At 44.3% G+C, this 22482-nt stretch overlaps 1 protein-coding gene across 1 annotated transcript in view; it reads left to right on the forward strand.

The window, feature by feature from the left end:
* Positions 1-22482, forward strand: part of LOC117868439 (bone morphogenetic protein 8A-like) — a 35120-nt gene that overhangs the window by 3658 nt on the left and 8980 nt on the right. The window lies entirely within an intron of this gene.

Below are 22482 nucleotides of genomic sequence, written 5' to 3' on the forward strand. Positions count from 1 at the left end.
TCCAATTTTGGCATACGTGGGCCCCAGAGATCCACCAAACAGGAAGGATTGATGACCATGGAGCAGAGCGTGCAGGGGAAACACCAGCTCCTCTCTTCCAGCAACAGGGTGGAACAAGCTAACGACGTCAGGACACTGAATCAGGATTCAAAATAAAACGCTAAAGGTTGCTCCTTATTGCTGGAATCCGGTCAGGCTGGGGACTGTCTAACGCTTCTGCCACTGTCCTAGCTGTATTAATGACATCTAAAGTGATGATATTTCTATCCAGCACCTCTGTTCCTGAAGACTAATGCACAAAGTTCACTGCGACAAACCAAAGGAAGCTAATCAGAAGAGGGGCTTCATCTGTAAGGGCAGGCTTTGATTGTGGAGGAGGCATTTCTAGAACAAAACAGCAATATCTGAAACACGAGACCTTGTAGTAATGGCGACTTTTCCAGCAGCCATCTGGGTAATTAAAGTAATACGGCAAAACACAAAATTCCCAAGAAGTTTGTGTCAAGTATCAGGGGGTAGCCGTGTTAGTCTGTAGCTACAAAACCAACAGACTTGGGGGGAGGAATAGCTCAGTGGTTTGAGCATTGGCCTGTTAAACCCAGGGTTGTGAGTTCAATCCTTGAGGGGGCCACTTGAGGATTTGGGGCAAAATCAGTACTTGGTCCTGCTAGTGAAGGCAGGGGGCTGGACTCAATGACCTTTCAAGGTCCCTTCCAGTTCTAGGAGATGGGATATCTCCACTAATTATTATTATTATTATTATTATACTTATTATAACAATGCATTTGAAGAAGTGAGGTTTTTTACCCACGAAAGCTTATGCCCAAATAAATCTGTTTGTGGAATGTCCTGGGGACAACTTTTTGTTTGAGAAGGTGGAGAAAGTAGCCAGTGGGACAGCCAGTTTAGACTGGAGTCTGACTAACAGCGAGGAATTGCTTGCAGATCTGAAGGTTGAAGGCAGTTTGGGGGGGAAAGTGATCATGAAATGGTAGATTTCTTTAGTCCAAGGAAAGGAAGGAGTCAGAGCAGCAGAATAAGGACAGTGGACTTCAAAAAAGGAAACTTTAACGAACGCGGAGAACTGGTAGGTAAGGTCCCATGGGAAGAAAATCTAAGGGATAAGAGTTCAGGAGAGCTGGCAAAGAAGCTATTAAAGACACAACAGCAAACTACCCTGATGCAGAGGAAGTATAGGCAGAATAATAACAGGCCAATATGGCTTAGCCAGGAGCACTTCAATGACCTGAAAATCAAAAAGGAATCCTAAAAAAAAATGGAAACATGGACAAATGGCTAAGGCTGAGTACAAACAAATACCACCAGCATAGAGACAAAAAAGGGCTAAGGCACAAAACGAGTTACACCCAGCAAGGGACATAATAGGCAACGAGAAGAGGTTCTCTACATAAATTAGGAGCAAGAGAGAGATGAAGGCAAGTGAAGGGCCTCTACTTAGCAGGGAAGGAGAATGAATAACTGATGATATCAAGAAAGCTGAGGTGTTTGATGCCAGTTTTGCTTCAGCCTTCACTAAAAGGGTTAAGGGTGACCAGATTCTTAGCACAATTCATATTAACCACAAGGGGGAAGGAACACAAGCTGAAATAGGGAATGAACAGGTTAAATATTCAGATGAGCTAGATATATTCAAGGTAGCAGCACCTGGGGAAATGTATCTGAGGGTACATATGGAATTAGCTGAAACAATCTCAGAACCATTAGTGATTCTTCTATATGAGTTCTCAAAGGTACAGCTGAGGTCCCAGAGGACCAGAGAAGGGCAGACATAGTGCCTACCTATCTTTAAAAAGGGGGACAAAGAAGACCCAGGGTATTATAGAGCAGGCAGTCTAACTTCTATACCTGGAGAGATACTAGAACAGATGATTAAACAATCAATTTTTAAGCACTTAGAGGATAATAGGGTTACAAGTAATATCCTGCATGGATTTGTCAAGAACTAATCATGCCAAACCAACCTAATTTCCTACTGGCCTAGTGGATGGGGTGGAAGTGGTAGACGTGATGTATCTTGATTTTTAGTAAGGCTTTGGGCGCAGTCCCACATGACATTCTCATAAGAAAACTAGGGAAATGTGGTCTAGATGAAATTACTATAAGGTGAGTGCAAAACTGGTTGAAAGACCGTACTCAAAGGGGAGTTACACCCTCCCAGTTTGACAACAACACCGGGTCAGTCCTGGGGCCGTTGGTCAATATTTTCATTAATGACTTGGATAGCAGAGTGGAGAGTGTGCTTATGCAATCTGTGGCTATTATCAAGCAGGGAGGGATTGCTAACATTTTGGAGGACAGGATTAGAATTCCAAACATCCTTAACAAACTGGAGAATTGGTCTGAAATCAGTAAGATGAAATTCGATAAAGATAAGTGCAAAGTACTTCACTGAGGAAAGAAAAATCAAATGCACAATTACAAAATGGGAACTAACCGGCTAGGTGGTGGTACTGCCGAAAAGGATCTGGGGCTTAGAGTGGATCACAAATTGAATCTGAGCAAGAACGTGATACCACTGTGAAAAAGGCTAATATCTTTCTGGTGTGTAATAACAGGAGTGTTGTATGCAAGACACAGGAGGTAATTATCCTGCTCTACTCAGTCCTGGTGAGGCCTCAGGGGCTGGAGTACTGCATCCAGTTAAGGGTACCACACTTGACAAATCGGAGAGTGGTCAGAGGAGAGCAACAAAAATGATAAAAGATTTAGAAATCCTGACCTATGAGGCAAGGTTAAAACCCACCAACTTGAGCATGTTTACTCTTGAGAAAAGAAGACTGAGCGGGGACCTGATAAGTCTTCAAGCATTTTAAGAGCTGTTATAAAGAGAATGGTGGTTCTCCATGTCCACTGAAGGTAGGACAAGACTTAATGGGCTTAATCCGCAGCTAGGGAGATCAGGAAAAACTTTCTAACTACAGTATAAGGGTAGTTAAGAGCTGGAATAGACTTCCAAGGGAGGTTGTGGAATCCCACTATTGGAGGTTTTTGAGACCAGGTTGAACACACTCCTGTCAGGGAAGGTCTAGGTTTATTTGGTCCTGCCTCAGCGCAGAGGGCTGGACTAGATGGCCCTCAAACGTATTCAGCGTCGTCAAATGTATTTAGCGTCCTAACTTCCATTGAAATCACTGGGCATTAGGAGCTTAAATACCTTTGAGGACCTGGGCCCACATTGCACCCTGAACGCTCTCTAAGGAGGTGTGCAAATGGAGAGAGAGCGAGAGCTGGGTGGCTTTGTCTTGCCTGTGACGCAGGTCACTTCCTCTCTTTAGGTAATGCTAAAAGCTTCCTGCCCTGGGCTGAACTTTCTCGATACATTTATTTATTTATTTATCTGTGATGCTTTAATACAAAGGAGTTCTGAGGAACAGAGGGAGGGAAGGACCCCTCGAGGACGTTCGACTCTGACCCAAGTTACTTAGCATGGAACAGCGCATTGCAGATGATGGTCGACAGGCCCGATTCAGTGATGACTTGGCCTTCAGAGATCCCAGGCATGGCTCGAATCCCTGGCTCGGAGATACTTCTCAGGAGCAAGGGCTCGTTTTTGGCCTTTGTATGCACCAGAGTGCATCCAACGACAGGGCACCCCACAGCTCCAAACCAGTCATTCCCTTCTCCCCTCCCCCCCCGAGTGGTATGGAGACTCCGCAGTTCCTCAGTTTGTCACGCGTATTTTTTGTAAAAGTCACGGACAGGTCACAGGCTTCCGTGAATTTTTCTTTATTGCCTGTGACCTGTCCGTGATGTTTACTAAAAAATACGCGTGTCAAAATTTTAGTCTTAATCATGTTAGGTGTGCGTAGGACCCACGGCTCGTGAAAGTTGTGTTGGGGGTGGGGGATATTGATCATCCTAGCAGGGGAGATATGTCTGCAGGTTTCACATCTGTTGTTCTGGCAGGGTCTGGTGCCGCTTTGAATTGCTGTGTCCTAGTGATGAGAAGCTGGGTGAGATTTTGGGGCTGGGGGAGAGGGTTGTTTGAAGGCCAGAAGTGTGGGTTCGTGAAAGATTTATTTCAGGATGTGGACCCCATCAAGTATAGGTTGTAACTGTTTAATGGTACCCATATGGATTCTAGTGTGGGGTGGCAGGTGACAACTAGGGGTGTACAGTGGGTGGGGTTTTTCCCCCTGTGCTGAAGCAGGTTCTTCTGGGGTATTTGGGTGACCTGTTCTATGACCCAATTGACTCTGGTGTGTCCTTGTTTAGTGAAGGTGGATTTAGGTGTGTATCCCGGACTACTTCTTTGGAGCAAATTCTGGGGTACCTAGTACCTGGCTGTAGATAACCGATTTCATGATGTGTCCGGGGCAGGAGAAGGAGTTGCTGGATATGTGGACGTAAGTGTGGTGATCTGTGGTTTAGATGGTTGTAACCCAACCATTTCACTAACAAACAAAAATAATGAAACGTCTGATTCACTAGGGCGCTGCAAAATTACATTTTAAAATGAAAGTACTTTATATCCATCAGAATTAAAAAAAAAAAAAATTACAAATGCTAGCCCTGCACTTGCATGTTTGTGTGAGTTGTACTAGTAGAAGAATGAAGTGTATAATGAAGGGCTGTCAGAGAACCTTAGCAGCACTAATGCATGCCACTGTCTGTAACACACACACACACACACACACTCACACACACACACTCTATCTCCCGTGCTATCTCCCGTCTCCTTACACATCAAAACAGACCTACCTTTTTCTAGTCCCTCCCCTACAAACCTTCTCCACCCATTGCCTGCAGGGCAAGCTCACCTTTGGAACTGTTTGTGATAGGACCAGGTATGGGAGCCGTATTGCCCCATCGGCATGTTCCAAACTTTTAATTTAAGGTTCCAGTCACCTTCATTTCAAAAGGAAACTAAAAACTGCCTCGTGCTCCCAACCCCAGAGCTAGTGAGAGAAGAAGCCAGAGAAGCTGTAGGAACCTGATGCAGCCTTCAGGGAGTTACTATCCACTCCGGTTATTTTGGGAAATACAGACGAGGAGCCACCCATTTTAATGATTTACTTATGACCCAGGAATTTGAGCTGGGCAGCCCAGTACCTACTAAGGATATTTTCTTTCTTTGTCACACTCAGTGGGTAGGCCCGGTCAGTAAGAACCAGTCTGGGGTAGTCACTCCGCAAACGACGGGGTTATGTGGGGAAGGATTGAGCCATTTTAGGACAAACTGGGATTCATATTACCCAGACAGGGTGGCCTGGATGCATGTTCTATAAAATGACCTGGACGTGACTTTCTGACAATACAAATGCAGCCCCTTTCTGAGACTTCTGAAGCCCTGGCTGCTTTAAAGAAGGGTTTTTCTACTTGCCAGTTCTAGACTGAATCTGCCTGAAAATGCCTCCTCCCCCGAGGAGCCAGAGAACTAAGACAGGTCTTCTCTGAGCTGTGTAGCTATTTCGCTCCTAATAAACACAACAGGGAGATAGCAGAACCCTCCATGTTTACCCAGTAAACTCACCTGCAGAAAGGCATCTAAGAGATACAGTCAAGTCAGTTTCAAAAAGTCATTTTTTGTGGGTCTATAACATTGTCCTAGTTCTAAAATGTGTTCCTCTCCCCTGCTGCTACGTGCAAACCTTGCACAAATTAAATGTGAGGGCCAGAGACTTGCCTGACAATACACCTGCCTGTGCGCAAAATGCTGTCAGATACATGGAGCAAACAAAACACACGTTTTGTCAGTTTCTCAGATGCCAGGTGCAAGGATATTGAGTTACGTGTTTGGTTTTTTTAAGTGAGGGGTCTGAATTTTTGTTTTTTTTCCAATTGGCAACATCCCTTTACAAGGCTGCACAATACAACCAAGAAAATGCTCCACTTTTCCAATTTTTGCACTATGTTCTTCTCTCATTTCCATCTTTGTAATTACATGCAGTTGTTTGGCACACTAATGATGCAGGTTTAACAGACCAAGTACCACACGGAAAGCACTTAATAAAATAACCACCAGTTTTTGTTTTTTTTCCCAGCCATTATAACAGGTGGCCATTTGATATAGGGCCAGCCAGCTCACCAGGACTCCCACCACTTTAGCTGTTGGCCTCCACTTACGAATCCGGGTGGAGCAGTTTTCCTTCCATCCGTTTTAGCAAGTCAGCTGAAGTGCAGCTAAAACAGCTGGGCGGGCCTGGAGCGTGGCTGGAAATGCTTTTCAGAGGTGGCCACTTAATGTAGGGAAAGTTAATATCAGAGAGATGGGAAATCTTAGGGAGACGTAATTATTACCTCTCATTAACCCAAGGGATCGCAAGTAGTGTTCCGTAGTGACTCCGCTGCACTTGGTTTTAAGAGCGTGCTTTTCGGAATGAAAGGTAACCCGGAGTGCTTCCGGAGTCTAGAAAACAATGCAGCGCATCTCTCGCGTCCTCTTGCTGGGAGATGGGATGCTGGCTGTATTCCCCAGAAAAACTGATGTGGGAGCTTTAGCTGACAGCCGCTAGAAGTGAGCAGAAAGAATTTCCATTCAGCCTGGTCACTTACTGAGGGCAGAGTTCTTGACTGCTTCCCAGCTGACCGCAAAAGCCAAGCGCAAGGTCTGAGCGCACAGTATTGCCATCTATGGGGTATTTCATCGGCATAGCTAGTTTTTATTTCGAGGCCAATTATTAGCGAAGACAAATTACCTTCAATATTAAAGGCTGCTGTTTTCCCACTCCTGCTGTTCCCTTCGTTCTCTAATGGCTTATGCTCCCTCCCTGGTTCCTTGGCTGAATTTCATCTACAGTGGCTCAATCGATCAAGACATGGACTGGGGTAATTGTTTTGTTTTGTGGCAAAGCTTTCTCACAAAACTGGATGAAGGATGTGTGTGTGTGTATGCATGCTTCCTTTAAATGTGCAGCATTTTTGTCCAGAAAGTATAATTTTTTTGCAGGGGAGGTAATGGAAGTATTAGCCAGACTCCACTGAAACCTACTTTCAAACTTCACAAAGTTTTTGTTTGGGAATTGCAGTAACAGACGTGTCTTGGAAATGAAGGGACCCAAGCAAAACGGCGTTATAATCAAGTGCAACAGAATTTCGGAAACAATTGTGAATGAATAGGTGGCTGCATTGGAGTGATCCCGTGGCCTTTTGCTCCTAAGTTTGCCACAGAAGGAGCCAGGAATTGTTTAGGAAATGAGAAGCCAAGCACAGCCGCTTATCTGCCACATTTTGCAGTGTTTGGGAGTACTTCTAAATCCCTTTTTCCCCTTTGGAAAGCTTCTGTAGTTTATTTTTTCCTGGTTTCAGCTGAAGGGTAGCATCCTTCTTGCATCTCATTTAAATATATTTTAAGACTCCGAATACTTGATGTGGTTGAATATGCTGGCATCTCCTTCTAATTTAGGGTCTGAAATGGCCATTCGGAGGCAGCCAGGACTAGTAATTACAACTGATGTGTAGTTTATAGAAATGGCCCGCACACAAAAAGTTTTACAATTAAAAAAAAGTGCCTAAAAATACCTTGCAAACAGTCGAGACTTGAAGACTTGCTCTTCAGCACTGCAGAGATTTCTGGCTGGGAAGAGGGTTGAAAGGACTGAAAAGAAAGAGACTGGAATTCTGCGAGAATGCTACGAAGGTGGCCTGGAAGAACCGGTAGAGATTGCAGGATCCCAGCTCTACCCTCTGTAAGGTGCTGAGGTTAGAGAAGCAAGGAGAGCCCCATAGCACATCTGGAACTTTGCTTCACTCTGGGGAGAGGCTCCTTCAGAAAGTGGTTTTATTAGATGCAAGACCAGAGGGGCAATTTCAGCCTTTCCTCGGGCCGGCAACTGCTTGAGAAAAACGGCAGCCCGGCTTTCTCACACTGAACTTCACTTTGTTCCCCCAGGGTCTCTCTCTCGCTGTCTGCCCTTCCCTGAATTAAAATAACTGAGCGCGTGACAAATGAAAGGCACCTTTGAAAGCTCAATTAAGCAAGTCTGGCAGTCTTATTTATTTATTTATTTTTTCCTCTTTTACCTATTAAGTTTTAAAAATCAGAGTGAGCCTGAAAAATAAAAGTGGAGGGGGGGGGGGGAATCCAAAGGAGCAGAAGGATTTTGATGCCAAGGGAAGCTGCCGCTCTACTTGCTGTAAAACAGGCCTGCCAGAGGCCAAACGCCTCGGCACACAAGCTTAGTCTTTACTCAGAGGTGCTGAGATGGTACGAAAGTGGTGCTGGCCCGGTGCTTGGCTGGGATCGCTTGGTGAAGAGTTCAGTCTAGCACGAGAAGAGAGAGAGAGTCCCAATACACCTCTGGCCTATTGCGTATATAGGTTCTTATACCACGTTCGCCACCACGCTACCCGAACACCTCCAAGGGGTGCATTAAGTAGTGTGACTCTCGCCTGTCACGTGTTGTTTGGTCTCTCAACCTCTGTCCAAGCCTGCCCAGAACCCCCGGTGTGACTCAGCCAGCTCGCCCCCACCGCCGTGGCGTCCCTCCTCCAGCACCTGAGCCGGCTACATGAAAACTAGTGCAGGCATGTCTACACCAGCTGAATCATCCCCCCTGCCTGCCGTGTAGATGTACCCGAGTCGAAGTGCTGCCGGGATGTTTGAACAGTGTCACTAGCCGGGAGAAATAGGGTGTCTTCTTTTATTTCCTTCTTCTTTCTTACCCAGTTAAGGTGTGGCCCAGAACAACCACCAGAGCTCTTTCTGCTGGGGGTCATTCGTGTTTCTCAAGCAGTTTGCTCACGAGGTGTGTAAAAGGAAATGGCCAAACTACTTAGAGTAAAGGACTAACTAGACTCTTAAGATAGGTCCTTATTAATATTTGTGAGTGACTTGAACTCTGAATGATTCGGGCCCCTTCTCTAGGGAGGCATCTAGGACCGGAAAGAGAACCCTAGATGTGGTTTTACTAAGGGTACATATAAAGCAAGCTGCTGTCTGATTTCACAAGTGATACCTCTCCCTATACTTAACAATATTCTATTTTCCATGTGTAGGGACCTGTCATCCCCAAAGACTATTACCCAACTCCTACAGCCCCTCTGTTACCAGATGTAGTGCTACAAACATGAGCACTGGCCATTGACCTCAATGGTACCACTCTGGGTAGTAAACACTACACCCAATAGTAGGTGGCTGCAGGATTGGGCCCTATCTCTGAGCTGTCTCTGCGTTACAGGGAAGTATCAACCAATGTATAGCATAATGCAGCACAGTAAAGGGAGAGGAGATGTTTGACCAAGGACATGAGTGTAAACCCCCCTCCCCCTTGTGTTATGAAGCTGGGCATAGGATTGTTAATGTCCACACTGACAAACGGGACGTCTGACTTGAAATGTTTATCCAGCCATGCAATAAAGAAACCTCAAAACAACCCAGCTATTTTTGCACTTTACCTCCAAAAAGAAATGCAGCCGTGTTAGTCTGGTCAAAGCAAAACCATGGTTTCTGGGACTGTGGACTTTCAGCCTGCTGGTTAGCTAGGCTAGTCATTCCCACCCAATCAATAATTGTAAATATTTGGACTTATCATTTAAAGATTTCCCATTCAAGGATCTCGGTGTATTTTTACAAACCTTATTTAAAGGCTTGGAACACTCCCAGGAGGGGGAGGGGAGGTATTATACACATTTTCCAGATGAGTCAACTGGGAAAGAGGTTAAATGACTTGGCAAGGTCTCAAGGGGAGATTCCGTAGCGGACTCTAACCTGAACTCAGGAGTCTTGACTCTCGGACTCTTACTCTACTGACTCGACCAGTGGTTCTCAAACTTTTTTTTGTTTCACAGACCACTTGAAAATTGCTGAGGGTCTCGGCGGACCACTTGACGATCTTTCCAAATGTTGTTTGTACAGTTGGCTAACTATTGTAAAGCGCTTTGGATAAAAGCACTATATATATATAAAAAAGTAATAATAATTAACGTTTTTTGTTCTACAAATAAAAGCACACAACTCATATTTTAATATCCGTAGTCTTAGCTTTCAAATGCGATGGATGTGCCCTCTCTCCCCTGCCGCGGCAGCCCCCAAGATGGGGCTGGGAAGGAGTGGGGGTCTGTCCCTCTCTCCCCTGCTGCGGCAGCCGCCGAGCTAGGGCTAGGAAGGAGGGGGGGGGGTCTGTCCCTCTCTCCCCCACCATGGCAGTTCCTGAGCTGGGGCAGGGAAGGAGGAGGGGGTCTGTCCCTCTCTCCCCCATTGCAGCAGCCCCCGAGCTGGGGCTGGAAATGAGAGCCGACTCTTCCCGGCAGCTGCAGCCCTGGAGCTCTGGAAAGTCACCTCTTTGGCCACCACAGCCCTGCACGTCCCAAATTCCCCCCACTGCTCCCTCCCACCTACCCTCTAGTGCCCCCAAGGTCACCACCTCACCTTACGTCTTCTCCAGGGTCCAGGCCCCTAATTAATGGGGCCACGCCTGCGCGGTTCCACTAATTAGTTGGGTGGCCCTTCGTTCTCTTGTGTACGGCCACCCAGGCGCGCACCTTAGAGGGAACTATCTGCGGACTACCTGAATGGAGCTCAGTTTGAGAACCTCTGGACTAGACCATACCCGGAATGGCTGTTTGTGTTCGTGTAAACTCACTGTCAATGTCTCTCTTCCCATTGCCAGGTTCCTTTTACGCTAGGATTTAATTAAAACTGATAACTTGTCAATTTTTCAACTCTCTTGGGTGACATTATCAAAAAGGCTTTATAAAAATCGAGATCCACTGCCTTGTGTCCATTTCCCTGACACCCACAATTTGTAATTTAATGAAGAGCATAACAATATTTGCCAGATCTGTCTCCTAAACCCATGTTGCTGTTCACCAAGTTTTCATTTCAGTGCACAGATCAGTTACTATAGCATGTGCCCTACTAGGGTCCATAGTTTCCAAGATTAACTTTTGGCCTCCTTTTGATGACTAGGTCTACATTCTCCAGCCCTCTGACACGTCCCTTGTCCTTAGTTATTGACTGGAAATTCTGACTAGTTGTATTTTCTCTCACTACTTCTTTCAGAGTACTTAGAAGAAAATCATCAGGCACGGCTCACGGAGACAGGTTCCGTTTATTAAAGTATCTTCTATATCAACTTCCAAACTTACCTCATCGCTGTTGCCTTTTTCTTTTACCAGAGAGTGAAGAAAAGGGTTAAATATATCTGCCATTAGGAATCCTCTAACTAGTATTCCTTCTCTAAGATTGGGCCTACATCCTCATTGTTTTTCTTTCTATACCTGATGATTTCAAAATCTTTGTTTGGTTCAACCCCTATAAAATATGAGCCGATACATGTCTCAAATACCTCAAATCCTTTCAAAAGGACGAACGCTATGACCCTGAGAAGACTTGACCAACCCATGAGGTACATGCTAAGAATAGCAACCCTTTCCACTGTCTGGATAGGAGATTCCTCCATTAATGTCAAAGCTGCCCTTGTCTGCCCTCACATCGCCTGTTGTGGATAAGTTTACCAGGTGAGGGATTTACAGAAGAGGACATTATGTGAGCTTCATAGTCCACAGAGAAAGTGACACATCTTGGCTTGGACCCCACTCAACATCAACCCGGGTTTGATTGACCGCGAAGGCAATGGAGCCTTCCGAACTGGTTTCGTACCGGACGTGGAATTTGTGCTGCAGAGGAATTTCGGTGGCATTTTAGAGCCAGTCCCCTTTGTCAATGTGGACAGCTGGCAAACCATGGCGCATATTGTTGAGGACTGCAAAATGACTCAACTTCCTGGAGGTCTTCGTGCCTTGAGGATTGTTGATAAGAATGCTGTGGCTTGGCTTGAGTGGATTGCCTACACCAAATAAATGTCAAAGCCTGAGATTTTTATCATAAGCTATAAGGAGTGAATCAGTGGCTTTCAGAACTGCTATAATTAGATGATTATGCTTATAGGGATTCCCATACTCCTATATGCAGCAAACATGCACCTAACACATGTGGGTGATTAGCAAGTTGTTTAGTTTTCCACGCACGGCATGAAAGCAGCTTGCAAAGTATACTCATTACACACGCAGATTCCCCCCGGGAGGAACCAATCATGGTCTTTTGGAGCATTATTTTAAGTTTTACAGCAAATAAACATAAAAGGTACCTAGAGACCATCTGTGTGAATTGCGCCTGTCTGTGAGTGAGCACATGCTCAGTGAGGGCCTGTTCTTGGGCAGGAGGACGCCCGATGAAAGCAACACAGGGGAGGTTGGCTGTCCTTCTTTTATTGGAACCCCTTCATTAGATTTCAGTCGGGGGAATTAGAGACAGAACAAGGAGAGGAAAAGAGGTGATGAGGTTTAAAAATCTCCTAAGAAGAGGGAAGACTGGAACACGTCATTATTATTTATGTGTGTCACTGTAGCGTTTTGGGGGTCCTTGACTAGAGCTCCCGTGTGCTAGGTGCTGTACAAACACAGCTGTTCTGTCCTATTTCACTCAGGGGGATGAGTGGCAGTTGGGCAGATGGATTAAATGTTTGGTGAATATGTAACGATGAAGCCAGTGATGGAAGGAGCCAAGCAGAATTTTGAACCACGGAGCTTTAAATAGTCAGGAAAATGGCGCTTGACATCCATTTAACAAAAACGACCCTATTCCCGATTCACCCTAGCAGACACATCACTGCATCAGTCCTTGTCTGCCCACAGTGCTTTAAAATTAATAATCCCATCACGTTTACACACACATTTACATGCACACTGACTGATTCGGACTGAGGTTTGTTTGTTTTTTAATGCAGCCTAAAAGCTTTGGATCGCCAGTTCCCAGGGGATTTGAAAATCTCTGAGCTCCCACCCACACAGCCACGAACGCTCTCACACACGCAGCTAGAAATCAGCAAGAGAGTTGAGCCTCGGACACGAGACACATTCTGAAAAGTGTGGTGTGATCTCTATAACCACCCCTCAAATGGGGACACTCTGCTTTTCGTGGTCAGCATAGGTCTCCACACCAGCCCCAAATGCAATCTACTAAAGTAGGAATAACCTCTGCAGCTGGCTGTGCATAGATGATGTTTCCAGGTCAGGACGTGCCCCATACTCCCTAGACCACACTTCATAATGTCCTTCTATTGCTTATGCCCTGCAGGAACTAAGAAGGACAAGGTGTGGGAGGGAGGGAATATCTTTTATTGGACCAACTTCTGTTGGTGAGAGAGACAAGCTTTCGAGCTTATACAGAGCTCTTCTTCTGCGTGAACTAAGGCAGGGACTGTGGGGGGAGGGTTAGCTCAGTGGTTTGAGCATTGGCCTGCTAAACCCAGGGTTGTGAGTTCAATCCTTAAGGGGGCCATTTAGGGATCTGGGGCAAAAAATCTGTCTGGGGATTGGCCCTGCTTTAAGCAGGGAGTTGGACTAGATGACCTCCTGAGATCCCTTCCAACCCTGATATTCTATGATTCTAAGTCTGGTCCCATTGAAGACAGTTTCCACAGCTTTGTGCCACACTATATACAAACGATAAGACATCAACTGCAACTGAGATTACGCTGAGGATTCCTAGGTCAGCCCCCCGCAAGCCTTCTGCTTTAGAACTCACCCGATCCACTGAAATGCACTAAACAAAACCAACTTTGGAATAATTACAGCACTGAAAAACACCCAGAAGAATTTTCACATTTAGCATCTCCTTGTGATGTTCCCGCCCAGACCTCCTTGATTTTTGCCACAAGAATTCCTATTGCCCTTCCCCGAATGCATGTTTATACATCAGATAGATGACAAATTTCAAGTATTCTGGGAAAACCTCTAATTGCAGTTGTTTATAGTTTTCGAAGTCGTTAGTATGGATTTTATTAGCAAGTTGCTGATGCTGTTCCTGTATCTCTTGTCTGTCATTTCTGTATTGGAGAACTAGGAAAGTAACAGTATTCCATAGCACCGCGTCCATAAATAACCACAGCTGAGAGGAGGAAAGATAGAAATCTTGCTGCTGTCCAATGTAACTTTCTCGATAGAAATTCAATCAGATGATCAGATCTCTCATTGATTTCTATGTACTCTGTGTATGTATACATGTCGGTTTCTGTCTCATTTTGTGTATTCTAGCTCTTGTCTCCACCTAGCACATGGCAGATTTCCTGTGTATAGATTTCTTCAGAGCAATGGTATATATCAAGTCCTCACCTAGGAGAAATTTTGGTATAACTCAGGGCATGAAAACTACATTGTTTGAGATCCAGGACTTGCAATACTCCATCCTTGTTCTCTGCCAAAAAAGCATCGCTAAGCATTGTATGCAGAACTCCTCCTTGACAAGTCATGACTCTACTTGTCATGGCTATGGATGGGTTTAAAAAAAATTAAAATTAATCCGGTGGCTTTGGCGCAAGTGTGCAGATGTTCGCGTGGTGGTGATTTTTTTGTTTTTTTCTATGGCGAGATCAAAATGCAGGTTTCTCCTCACCAAATGTATTCTGTAACATCCTTCCACAGCACAGCTGTCCATCCCTCGGTGCCAGGCCCACACCACGAGAACAGGAAGTGCTCTCCGCATCCGCCCCAGGCTGGCCTTGCCTGATGCTTTTTATAAAATGTAGCTTGTGGTGAGCCCAGTAGCTGGAGGGAACATTTTTTAAAGACACATGGATGGATAATTAAAATCTTAGTGTTTCGTTTTGGAGAAGTGCATTTTGCTGTTCACGCCCCTTATATAAACATTCTTTTGACATTCTCTTCGCAGATTTTCCCACTGTTTTATATTAAGAACGTAAGAAGGGCCATACTGGGTCAGACCAATGGTCCATCTAGCCCAGTATCCTGTCTTCCGACAGTGGCCATTGCCAGATGGTTCAGCGGGAATGAACAGAACAGGGCAATTATTTAGTGATCCTTCCCCTGTCATCCATTTCCAGCTTCTGACAGTTGAAGATTTAGGGACACCCAGAGCATGGGGTTGTGTCCCTGACTTTTGTGGCTAACAATCAATGAAACGACCCTCTAGGAACTTACCTAATTCTTTTTTGGAATCCCGTTATACTTTTGACCTTCACAACATCCCCTGGCAATGAGTTCCACAGGTTGACGGTGCGTTGTATGAAGAAGTATTCCCTTCTGTTTGTTTTAAACCTGCTGCCTATTAATTTCATTGGGCGACCCCTAGTTCTTACACAAAGGGGTAAATAACATTTACTTTCTCCACACCATTCAGGATTTCATAGCCCCCCTTAGTCGTTTCTTCTCTAAGATGAACAGTCCCAGTCTTTTTAATCTCTCCTCATATGGAAGCTGTTTCATACCCTTCGCTGTACCTTTTCCAATTGTAATAGATCTTTTTTGAGAGGGGGCAACAGCGGTATTCAAGGTGTGGGCGTACCAGGGATTTATATAGTGGCATTGTGATATCGTCTGTTTTGTTATCTGTCCCTTTTCTAATGGTCTTTAACACTCTGTTCGCTTTTTTGACTGTTGTACATTGAACAGATGTTTTCAGAGACCTAGCCGTGATGCCACTACAATCGCTTCCCTGAGTGGTATCGGCGAATTTAGACTCCATCATTTTGTATGTATAGTTAGGGTTATTTTTTTCCAGTGTGCGTTACTTTGCCCTTATTACACATTGAATTTCATCGGCTATTTTGTTGCCCACTTATATGCAATCCCTTTGCAACTCCTCACAGTCAGTTTTGGAATTAACTATTTTCAGTAATTTGGTGTCATCTGCAAGTTTTGCCACCTCACTGTTCACCCATTTTTCCAGATCATTTATGAGTATGATGAACAGCACAGGTCCCAGTATAGATCCTTGGGGGACCCCGCTATTTCTTCCCATTGTGAAAACTGACTATTTATTCCTACACTTTGCCTCCTATCTTTTACCCAGTTACTCATCCATGAGAGGACCTTCCCTCTTATCCCATGACTCCTTACTTTGCTTCAGAGCCTTAGGTAAGAGATCTTGTCAAAGGCTTTCTGAAAATCCAAGTACACTAGTTCCACCGGATCACCCTTGTCCACATGCTTGTTAATACACTCAGAGAATTCTAATAGATTGGTGAGGTATGATTTCCCTTTACAAAAGCCATTTTGACTCTTCCCCCAATATATTGTGTTTATTTATGTGTCTGATCATTCTGTTATTTACTATCATTTCACCAGTTTGCCTGGTACTGAGGTTAGGCTTACCAGCTTGTTATTACCAGGATTACTTCTGGAGGCTTTTTATTTTTTAATCTCCCCCCTCCCGCACCCCCCCCCCTCAAAAATATTGGTGCTACATTAGCTACCCTCCAGTCATCTGACGGAGAGGCTGATTTAAGTGATAGGTTACATACCACAGTTCTGCAATTTTGTATTTGAGTTCCTTCAGAACTCTTGGGTGAATACCATCTGTGTAAACATATTGCTGTTTAATTTATCAATTTATTCCAAAACCTCCTGAGGAATTGTCCCAGATTGAGGTGTCAATAGAGATTTGTCACCTAAAAAGACTGATTCAGCTGTGGGAATCTCCCCCACATCATCTGAATTCTTTCCATTGGTCTTCACTGCATTTAGCTTCTCTGCAATGGCCTTGTCTTCCTTGAGTGCTCCTTTAGCACCTCAGTAGTCGAGTGGCCCCAGTGGGTGTTTGGCAGGCTTCCTGCTTCTGATGTACTTTAAAAATATTGCTATTAGTTTTTGTGTCTTTAGCTAGTTGGTCTTGTGATTCTTTCTTGGCCTACCCCGCCTAGTTATACTTTTACACTTGACTTGGCAGAGTTTATGCTCCTTTCTATTTTTCTCACTAGGATTTAACTTCCAATTTTTAAAAGATGCCTTTTTGCCTGTAACTGCCTCCATTACTCTGCTGGTTAGCCGTGGTGCCCTTTCTTTGGTCCTCTTACTGTTTTTTTTTAATTGGGGTATACATTTAGTTTGAGCCTCTATTATGGTGTTTTTAAATAGTCTCCATGCAGTTTGCAGGCATTTCACCCTCATGACTGTTCCTTTTAATTTCCATTTAACTAACTAACTTCGTTTTTGTGCAGTTCCCCTTTTTGAAGTTAAATGCTACCATGGTGGGTTTCTTTGGCACGTTTCCCCCCACAAGGTTGTTAAATGTAATTACATTACGGTTGCTATTACCTGGTGGTCCATCTATATTCACCTCTTGGACCAGATCCTGTGCTCCACTTAGGAATAAATTAAGAATTTCCTCTCCCCTTGTGGGTTCCAGGACAGTCATTGATGGTGTCTAGAAATTTTATGTCTCATCTTTTCTTGAGACGAGATAGTTGAAATCCCTCATTATTATTGCATTTTCTTCCTTTGTAGCCTCTCTAACCCCTCTGAGGATTTCACAATCACTGTCACCATCCTAGTCTGGCGGTGGTTAGTATATTCTTACTGCAATAGTCTCATTGGTCAAGCGTGAAATTAATATCCATAGAGATTCTAGGGTAGTTTGATTCATTTAAGATGCTTACTTTATTTGACTCTATGCTTTCTTTCATACACAGTGCCACTTCCCCACCCGCACAATCTACTCTGTCATTCCTATATATTTTGTATCCTGGTATTACCATGACCCATTGATTATCCTCATTCCACCAAGTTGCCAGGATGCCAGGCACTCTAGTCCACCCATCTTAATATTTAGACTGCTAGCATTTGTATATATAAGCATTTGTACATTTTGGCAATAGTTAGTTGCTTGTGTTATATTTATATTCCCTGCTAACAATGTCAAATGTATAAATGAGATACCATGCATTTAAGTGCCTGGTATGAAGATTATGGATAAAATTTTCAAAACCAGCTAAGTAAGTAAAGACCGCATGTTGACTTTGCTAGACTTTAGAATTCTAAGTGCCTAAATAATTTTTGAAAATGGGACTTAGGATCTTAGATCACTTAGGGTAAAATTTTCAAAACCATCTAACCCTTAAGCATATTTATTCATTACTGAAACTGAATAAATATTAATGGCTCTAGAACTTTCCATTTAAACGTTTTGTTAATTAGAAGTGACTTGGAGAGATGTGTTTTTAAGTTGTTTACAGTTGCGTGGATGTGTAGGTGAGAATGGTTTCTAAATTAATAATATATTGGGATGCCAGCTAGATTTTAAAATGAAATCTGCAAACTAGATTGATTTAATAGTTTTTGGTTTTAATACTAATTTGCTTAATGTATTATTATTATTTGATTTTTATAAAGAATTCATTTTAATACCCCTTTTTGGCTGACTTCAAGAAGAACTGCTCACTATTTTAACACTGGGTTTGTGTAAGAAGTTACTTGTATTTCAGAAATAGGACTTTTTTGGTTTTTAATCATTTAATTCTGTCCTTTCATTACAGACAATGGTATTTCTAACCCACCGTTAAAAGAGAATCTTTATATCCGATAGCGTAAATGCTAAGGTTAGAGCTGATCAGATTTGTGTGTGTGTGTGGAAACTTTTGACTTTCCCTCAAAACACCAGGAAGTCTTTGGTTTTTCAACAAAATGCTGCATTTCCACCGAAAGCAGATGCTTTCTGTGAAAATGTTCATTGTGCCAAAAACATAATTCTCTGTCTAAAAGCAGTTTTAATGGGAAAATGTCAACCGGGCCTAAACAAGTTATACAGCTGGGGGAGAAAAGGACGAACCGATCAGGTTTTTTCTTTGATTTTTCCAAATTGTTGTGTGGCAATAATAAAAGCAAATGAAAACATATCGGTTTGATGTTGTATGCAGTGGTGGTGTAGCTTTGTTGGTCCCAGGATCTTAGAGAGACAAGGCTGGGGAGGTAATAGCTTTTCCAGGACCAACCTCTGTTGGTGAGAGAGATGAGCACTCTTCTGCAGGTAACCTGTAGAACAGAAGTTGGTCCAATAAAAGATATTCCCTCACCCACCGTGTCTCATGAATCACTCAGCTGAGCATTGATAGAATTTCTCACATGAATATTAAACTGAAAGCCCAGCTGACTGGCTGGGAAACAGGCCACTTTCAACTCCCATGTGGCTTCCCATATGTGCTCCCAAAAGAACTTGGGTTCAAAAACATATAGACGTTCCCACGCACATTTCATAAAATAGAAGGAAGAGACTGTTGTTCTCAGTCCTATGCAAGACCTTCTAGTGAAAAATCAAATCAAATCATTTGTTTAAACAGGATTTCTTCTTTCTGCTCTTTGCCAGGTTTATCAGGGCTCACAGGAGGATATGGGTCAATGTTTGATTATCATTATTCTTATTATTTTATTACAGTAGCACCAAGCGCCTCAGTCTGAGATCAGGCTCTGGCTGACCCAAATCTTATTAATTTAACAATTTAATGATCCAATTAATTAACTAAAGTGAACAAAAACTCACCAATAACCTCATTGATTCCAGGTTGTCCTGTGGCCGGTTTGAAGGGAGGGTACTGCTCACTTGCTTGTTTTAGGATTTCTACTGGTGTTCACAGTTCAAGAAGGGGGTTGATAAATTGGAGAGGGTCCAAAGAAGATCCACGAGAATGATTCAAGGATTAGAAAACCTGCCTTACAATGATAAACACAAAGAGCTCAATTTATTTAGCTTCACAAAGAGATGGTTCAGGGGTGGCTTGATCACAGTCTATAAGCACCTACAGGGGGAACAAATATTTTGATGTTGGGCTCTTCAATATAGCAGAAAAATGTATAACAATATCCAATGCCTGGATGTTGGCACTAGACACATTCAGACTGGAAATAAGGTGGACATGTTTAACAGTGAGAGTAATTAACCATTGGAACAACTGACCAAGGATCGTGGTGGATTCTCCATCATGGGCAATTTTGAAATTGAGATTGGATGCTCTAGTTCAAACTGGAATTATTTGGAGGAAGTTCTGTGGCTTGTGTTGGGCAGGAAGGCAGACTGAATAATGACAATGGTCCTGTCTGGCTGTGGAATGCGTTAATCGATGAATAATCTGCTGTGGTTTTACTAGGGTCCTTTTGATGCCTTTGTAACTTGCTGGAGCAAGTTCAGGATTGGTTGCTCTGCACTTTGCTGCTTGATGTCCAGAGAGGAGGAGAGCAAGAATTCAATTGTTTTAGTTTTGCAGCCGGGCATACAGCAGGTTCCAGAGTTAGTGTCTTCAACCTCTTTCTTCCAGGGTGTTTTATTTATACAGGAAAGTGAACAAATCAAAGAGAGAGAGAGAGAGACCATGTGGCCATTTGGCTTTTATGCCTAAATCCCAAGGGTTTAGGTGATCCATATTTCACCGGCTACAAGCCATACATCTGGTGATCATGTACTAGCCTCAGTCTGGATTTCGGAGTTGCATTCCTGTAGTATCCAGTAGATGGTGCAGATGTGTTGCAAATAGTTTGTGGACTCAAATTCTGTCGGAGGGAGAATGGCTGAAAGAGCTTTAAGACTTCCTTTTTAATGGTCCCCAAATCTAATAATTTTTAATTAATAAGAATTTATTTTAAATAATCTCTTACTCTGAAGAGAACTTTTAAAACAAATTGTGTGTGTGTTTCCACCTTTGCAATATTTGACCTTTTAAATACAGCTTAGACTCTCAAGAGTGTATAGGGTGACCAGATGTCCTGATTTTATAGGGACAGTCCCGATTTGGGGGGCTTTTTCTTATATAGCCACCTATTACCCCCTCACCCTCATCCCAATTTTTTACACTTGCCCTCTGGTCACCTTAAGAGTGTAACAGTCCTTTTAGGAAACCATTCCTGCCATGAGAACGCATGGCCTTTTTAAATAGGCACATCTCTCAGACGTAACCAGGCAAAATACTGTGTTAAGATGGAGTTAAGGTTGAGAGACATATCAGTAGCATGAGGATAAATAACATTACAGGGATGTTGCAGTTATTCCACGAACAGGCATTACAAACCCAGGAAGTTAGAGTTCGGGTTAAAATTAACAGAAATCTGACGATGTTAAGGTACCCTAGCAACCTTAACTCTGCCCCATAGTGAAGCCATCCAATAAGCAGACAGTTAGGACTCATGCATTTTGAGTTTGTGGTCCCGGATTAGATTACATTGATTTTTAACCATGCATTTTTTTTTAAAAGTCTTTTGCTCATGGCCTCAGTAAAGAGCCGGGAGATGGGGGGGAGTTGTGTTTGAAGAGGACAAATGGATGAGTAGAAATATTATGGTTGAGGGGGAGAAAGTGGAGATTTGGGAGGGCAAGGGGAAACAGCATGTGCATGGGTCTGGGGTGGGGGGAAAGGGTGTGTTTGGAGAAGGGGGCTGTGTTAGGGAGACTGGTGCTACTTGAAGTGAGTGGGGAGGAAGGAGCCCAGTCCCAATGTCCCCAGGGCTTAATGGCTACTCCTGCCTCAGTTTCCCTGATGGTGCCGCCTAGGTGGGCAGTGCCTCCAAGGCAGTAGTGCCATGGGGGAGGCATGCAAGCAGTGATACCTGAGCTAGCATGTGGCCACAGAGGAAGGACAGCTGGGCCACGTCCTCTCTCAATGAGAATTCTTGACACAAGTCCAGCTTCACTCACCTGTCCGACTTGTTGCAGCCAACAGAATTACAGCATGCATATCAGCTATAGAGGAAGGGTGCTTGGTTACCTCTGATATTACAATGGCCACATGTTAGTGCCCGTGCCTGCCAGCTGGGAGCAGTATGTCTTCTGCCGGATTCTCTGTGCTTTGGGCTGGGAGCCAGTTAGCATTCAGGATCAGCAGAAGGGGGCTCTGTAGATCCCCAGAGTCTAAACAACAACTCAGTGAAAGCTGAACATCAGGAGAAACAAACATCCCACACTGGTCTGGGGTTTGTTAGCGTTCAGCTGCTGCAGCAAGCCCCGCCCCCAGGAATCGGGCCCCGCTTTTGCTAAAGCCGGCCCTGATTGGCAGAGAACCCTCCTGCTAGCGATCCCTGCCCCATGCTGCGGAGGAAGGCGAAAAACCTCCAGGGCCTCAGCCAATCTACCCTGGAGGAAAATTTCTTCCCGACCCCAAATATGGCGATCAGTAAAACCCCGAGCATGTAGGCAAGAGTCACCAGCCTGACCCTTGTTAGCCATTATACTATTTACCTGCCATTGCTTGGTATTCCTTGGCTAATATGTATTTCCATTAAACCATTCCCTCCATAAACTTATCTAACTTAATCTTAAAACCAGACAGGTCCCTCGCCCCCACCGTTTCCCTCGGAAGGCCGTTCCAATATTTCACCCCTCTGATGTGACGAAACTGCCTCCTCCTGGCTAAATTTAAAATCCCCAAATAAAACTTTTACCCCTAGATCTTCTTAGTGCTTTTCATCTGTAGATCTCAAAGCACTTTCCCAAAGAAGTTGGCATCATTCTCCCCAATTTATAGCCCGTGACCTGTCCATGACTTTTACTAAAAATACCTGTGACTAAATCTTGGGGTGGCTGCTGCTGCAGGAGGAGGGGCGCACCGGGGGGCTGGGGTCAGGGGCACCAGCTGCTGGGATCCGCTGGAGCAGCGTCTGCTCCAGCCACCCCGAGGACCGCTGCTGTGCGGGGTGCGCCCTGGGGGGGTCTGTTGCTGTGTGTTTGGGGGGGGGGGGGCTGGGGGGGCCGGGGCTGGGGGGGGGGGGGGGGGGGGGCTCGGGGGGGCCGCTGCTGGGGGGGGG

This window comes from Trachemys scripta, chromosome 20, assembly GCF_013100865.1.
Source record: "Trachemys scripta elegans isolate TJP31775 chromosome 20, CAS_Tse_1.0, whole genome shotgun sequence".
Classification (NCBI taxonomy): Eukaryota; Metazoa; Chordata; order Testudines; family Emydidae; genus Trachemys; species Trachemys scripta.